Source organism: Stegostoma tigrinum, unplaced genomic scaffold (assembly GCF_030684315.1).
Source record: "Stegostoma tigrinum isolate sSteTig4 unplaced genomic scaffold, sSteTig4.hap1 scaffold_86, whole genome shotgun sequence".
Classification (NCBI taxonomy): Eukaryota; Metazoa; Chordata; class Chondrichthyes; order Orectolobiformes; family Stegostomatidae; genus Stegostoma; species Stegostoma tigrinum.
The window spans coordinates 372,550-378,549 of NW_026728811.1; the positions used below are offsets into that span (position 1 = coordinate 372,550).

General features: G+C 44.7%; 1 non-coding gene across 1 annotated transcript; it reads right to left on the reverse strand.

The window, feature by feature from the left end:
• Window positions 1–323: 323 nt before the first annotated feature.
• Window positions 324–438, reverse strand: trnal-caa (transfer RNA leucine (anticodon CAA)). Its single transcript has 2 exons — window positions 401–438; window positions 324–369 (listed from the first exon to the last, which is right to left on the reverse strand). It is a non-coding gene; the product is annotated as a tRNA-Leu (tRNA).
• Between the last annotated feature and the right edge of the window lie 5,562 nt (window positions 439–6,000).

A 6,000-nucleotide genomic window follows, 5' to 3' on the forward strand; every position in this document is an offset into this window, starting at 1 on the left:
AAGGCTGAGTTTGAAAGATTTTTAGCAGCAAGGGTACCAGAGGTTAAAGAAAAATCCAAGAAAATGCAGTCCAGGATCATCAGGTCAGGATTGTTGGCCGAAGAGCCTGTTTCCACACTGTAGGAATTCCCTGATTATCTGCTCATTTAATAGTGGAGCAGACTTGATGGGCTGAGTTGTCTCCTTCTCCTCCAAAACTGCATCATGTTAATATAAAGCTGCAAAACTGACCAGAGCAAATTTTGCTTAAAAACAGGTAGATCCCATCGGGATACCGAACCTCAGTGATATTTGCAAAGGACAACAAACAAAGAAGCAGTCATTGTCAGAAGTGGGATTAGAACCCACGCCTCCAGGTGGAGACCAGAACAGCCAGCTTTGCAGGGGAAAGAGTCTATTCCTTGAGTCTGGCGCCTTAGACCACTCGGCCATCCCGACACACCTTGGCTGCTCCAGAGTGATCTGTATGCCAGGGTAAACAGGAAAAGCCAGAACAGCACCCACACTGAGCCCGGCTCCATTAGGCCCACAGTCACCTCTCACAAACCACCGTTGCCCTTCACTTTTCCCAACCTCCCCCTTGTTCTTGTCTTAAACAATTGCATGTCAGGAAATTGTAGCTGACATTGCTGATGCAGATCTGTAATATAGATTGAACTGACACCGCCTGGTCTATGACATAATTCTACATCTAAAGAACAGTCAATATTTCATAGTTACTATTGCAAATAATAACTATGAACACGGCGCGGCAGTGAAGGCACTGAATCCTTATCAGCAGACTGTGAGGGAAGACGTATACCTCTACCACCCTGGTCACTGCCTGATTCAGCATCCCATCTCTCATCCTTCTGCACATGATCCCTTCAGTTCCATCTTGTTGTTGTCGCATTGTCTTGGTTAATAATGCACAGACTATCCTGCCATCTATTACATTGCAGTTTCTAATGCATGAAACCCTACCTTACAGGGCACAGCCTTCGCTCTGTAGCGCAGTATTGAAAGCAATGGCCTTGTAAAGCACCAGCCATGAGTTTACTTCTAACTGGAGGAGATGAGAATGTTTGTCCAACTGCCGCATCCGATAGACGAAGGAGGGTTTTCAATCTTGCCTGACATTATGCCAATGTCATTTCACCCACAGTCCAGCAGTGAGGTGAGGTGAGGTATTATAAACTGAAGGTTGACAAGGAAACAATGGGGGACCAACACAGAGAGGGGAGCGGCTGAATGCTTTATTTCTTTGCTGTAGTCAGATTCTGGTTTTGAAGTGTGAAATGGGACTATAGAACCCAAATGGATGAAATCCTACTTTCTCGGGGTTGGTCTCTGCTGAGGCCTCTGTCACCTTCTGGGAAATGTGTCTGTGTGTTACCTTCTGAGGGTGAAAATGTGGCCCAGTTCCCCAAGGGAACGTGAACGTCTCAAACAGCCAGTCCATCACCCTGTCGCACACAAGGCTATGGGCCAAGGCTGGAAACTGGGATGTTGAGCCTCTTTCTCTGCTGTAAAAACACAATGATTCAATCATTTTGGAGGAGAAACAACTGTCGCAGAATGTCAAAAAAGCCAGGAGTTGTGCCATTAAGAAATGATGCACACCAGTCTTTCGCTCGCCGTGGTGGTCTAGTGGTTAAGATTCGGCGCTTTCACTGCCGCAGCCCGGGTTCGATTCCCGGTCAGGGAATCAAGTTTTATTTTTCCTTCTGGTGACAACGCAAAGGAAGTGCAGCTCTGTCTGCGATCCTTTCAATGTCAGTTCCTGTCCCCAAGAACATCGCGGTCCATGTTCCAGCCGCTTAAAGAGGGGAAAGGTGCCTTAGCCGTCATTGCTCAGTCAGGTTACTCACCTTTGTGTTGTGCTGTTAGCAGGGACATCAGCAGTAAGGGGAACATTCACAATGTAAACGACCAGCAAAGATAATCACAGTCGCCACTTCAATTCAATTGTCTCCCCGTTGTGACGCAGTGAGTTTCACTGCCATTTGTCATCAGGAAGCTACAATTCACCCGATCGAGTCTGCTCAGCCAGTCAATTAAATCACTGCTGATCTGATAAATGTCAACTCTGCTTTCCTGCTCTTCCTCCATAACCTGAGCTAAACTCGAGCCTAATCACAACATCATATATTACCGATATTTTTCGGAAGTTCAGATGACTTCAGTGACCTGTGCATGTTTGCATGAAATTGAATAATATGAAATATTGAAAGAAAAGCCCTTCCCACAGTTCAACCCAGTGCAGGGTCAGCCATATGACAAAAGTAAGAGAGCAAAAATGTTACCTCAATTTCTCCCAGCACAGATTTCTCTCTTGATGAGTTGAATATTTGCAGCATTTTTCATTATAATTGTGACATTTTCATGGAAAGATCCTCACTCAATCCACAAATAACTGTGCTTCCAAAAACTATTTTGCCTCAGATTAAAATTGCCTGTGTATCTTTTCATACATCTTGAGGTCCCAATAATCCCTGCTCCATGTCAATAGAAGCTGCTCCGGGTGAGGTTGGAGCTCACAGACTCGGTATTTCATGCGCCACTAAATCGTCATAGAAGGACTGCGCGTTCACCGACTGTGTCACTTCTATCTGTATCCCCCGGTCACTGTCTGATTCACCATTGTATCTCTCATCCTTCTGTACATCATCCCCGTGGCTCTATCTCGATTTTGTCACACTGTCTTGGCTCATATTGCACAGACTACCCCATCATCTATTATCACAGCATTTGTCTGCATGCTCATTGCCATCCCCATTTCCGGTTATATCTTCGTGACTGGGTCACTGAGTTTCCCTGGTTCTGGGCCCGGGAACTGCGATTATATGGTTGTACGCAGCAATGGTTACTTCCTTGTGTGAGGGAGCTGATGCAGTATCCAATGTTAAACTAGATTACTATTGAAAGGTACATTTCAACAAGAGCCAGCACTATACACTGAGTCTTTGCTATTTCCTAGAAATCTATCAATCTCAGTCTTCAATATAATCATTGATGGAATCTCCACAGTCCCTGGTAGCATTGTAATTACAGATTCCAGCCCTCTGTGAATCTCCACATTACAGTGCACTGCTTGGAAAATATTCCTGTTGTGGATCTGCGACTGTAGTTATTACTCTTTGCATGCAAACTCGTTCATGAGGTGCCGTGATCGTATTGCGGTTAGTACTCTGTGTTGTGGCCACAGCAACCTCGGTTCGAATCCGAGTCATGGCAGTGGGTGCTTGCTGTATTTTTTGTTTAATACCTTGTGCCATGGGCTACAGAAATGCGGCAATTATCAAACATTTTTACGTGAAAGTATTCTTTGAGGTGGTGACAATCATCTGTCATCCCCGGCTCTCTCACATATCTGCATTTGATGTGTCAGAATTCAAACCAACCACTTGGAGAATTCTCTGCCACCCACAATCACTAACTCTACTTTCACTTCACTGAGACACTGCACGATCTAACATTCATTTTCACATTGAAAATTGTTCATTCTGTCTTGTTGCAGTCAGTGTTGCTGAGTGAACGTGGCCTGTCTCACCACCGGGAACTTTAAGCCAGGCAAAATATTTCGATACTGGGACGGTAAGGTCAAGACTCATGGAGCAGCTTTTACTAACATGGACCAGTGATTATTGGAACATCAGTCTTACGAAAACGACCCATGGCATTAATGAGCTAAATAGACTGCATCAGAAAAGACGAGTTTCTGTGGCTTTCTGCATCATTTATTGTATTTGTTCATTTGGCTACAGTGAGAGTATTGTGCGCAGTTTTTTCATTCACGCTATGTTGGGATGTGATAGCACCAGAAACTGTGCCAAAGAGATTTACCAGGACATTGTCTCAGCTCAAGAGTTTCCATTATGAAGAGAGATCGAACAGACTGTGGTCGTTTTCCTTGGAGCAGAGGAGATGTACAAAATAATGAGGGTAGAATATGTAAATGCTTCCCTTGATGGAGGGATCGATCACCAGGGGCCATAGATTTAATGTAAGAGGAAGGAAGTTTTGAGTAAATTCGCAGAAAAACGCTTTCAGCCAGTGGGTGCATGGAATCTGGAAGCCACTGCCTGCAAGTGTCCTAGAGACAGATATCTTGATGACATTAAGAAGCATTCAGATGTAAATTTGTGATGCTTTGGCATTGACGATTATGGGCGAAGCAATAGAAACAAAATTTGGATACATAAGCGATTGTATGTGATTGGTGCACATGTAAAGGGTTTAAGGCGCATTTGTACCTGATGCCCTCATTAGCATTGTGGTCAGTATCCCCACCTTTCACAAGGGAGACCAGGGTTCAATTTCCTACTGGACCCAACCCAAGCACTTTTGGGGCCTTTCAGCAAAAAGGACCCAGCTTCGATTTCAGCTTCAGCTGATGTCAGCATCGAGTTTGAACATTCTCACCATGTCTGCGTCTCAGTGCTTCAATTTCTTCCCACGGTCGAAACGTATGCAGGTTAGGTTAATTGAACACATAGAACACAGAAAAGTACAGCACAGGCCCTTCGGCCAACAATGTTGTGCCAAAATATTATCCTGCTCTAAGTTCAAACCTACCCTGCATACTCTATATTTTATGATTGTCCATGTGCCTGCCCATGACCCGCTTAAATGTCCTGGATGCACCTAACTTGAATGCCGCCGCCGAGAGTGCATTCCACGCACCCACCACTCTCTGTGTAAAGAACCTACCTCTGACATCTGCACAATACCTTCCTCCAACCACCTTAAAAGTATGCACAACCCCAGCCAATAATAGTCACTTCCGCTCTGGGTAAAGGTCTCTGGGTATCTATGCTTTCTATGTCTCTCATCATCTTATTTACCTCTATCAAGTCACAGCTCATCCTTTTTCGCTCGAAAGAGAAAGGTCTGAGCTCCCTTAACCTTTCCTCATAAGACCGGCCCTCCAGTCCAGGCAGCATCCTGGTAAATCTCCTCTGCACCCCCACTAATGGTTTCAGATCCTTCCTATAATGAGGCCATCAGAACTGAACACAATATTCCAAGTGTGATCGAACCACGGTTTTAAGCAACTGAAGTATAACCTTGCAGCTTTTAAACTCAATTCCCTGGCCACTGAAAGCCAACACACCATACTCCTTCTTAACTACCCTGTTAACTTGGGTAGCAACTTTGAGGGGTCAATCGATGTGGACCCCAAGGTCCCTCTGTTCCTCCACATTGCCAAGAATCCTGCAATTAACCCTATATTCTGCATTTAAAGTCAACCTTTCAAAATGAATCACTTCACACTTTTCCAGGTTGACTTCCATTTGCCAGTCCTTGGCTCAGCTTTGCATCTTGTCAATGTGCCATTGCAACATCCTACAGCCCTCCACACTACCCGCCATGCCACCACCCTTCTGTCATCATCAAACCGATTAACCCACCCTTCCACTTCCTCATCCAAGTCATTTATAAAGACCACAAAGAGTGGGGTTCCCAGAACAGATTCTTTCAAAACACCACTGATCGGCAAGCTTCAGGCTGAATAATTTCCATCCATTGCAACCCTCTGGCTTCTACTGCAAGGCGAATTCTGTATCCAGACAGCCAAAGTTCCATGAATCCCATGTCTCCTAGCTTACTAAATGAGCCTACCTTGGAGAACTAAATCAAATGCTTCTCTAAAATCCATGTGCACCACATCGAGTGCTTGATCTTCATCAATGTCATTTGCCACATCCTCAAAGAATTCAGTAAGGCTTCTGAGGTATGACCTGCCCGTCAGAAAGCCATACTGACAATCAAATTGTGCTTGTCCAAATAATTATAAATACTGTCTCTCAGAATCCTCTCCAATAATTTGTCCACCACAGAATGACTGACTGTTCTGTAATTCCCAGGATTATCCATATTCCCCTTCTTGAACAGGAGAATAACACTTGCCTCCCTCCAATCATCTGGTATTATTCCAGTAGGCAGTGAGGACGCAAAAGTCATCACCAAAGGCAAAGCATTCTTTCCCTCGCATCCCATAGCAACTGTCGGCTTATC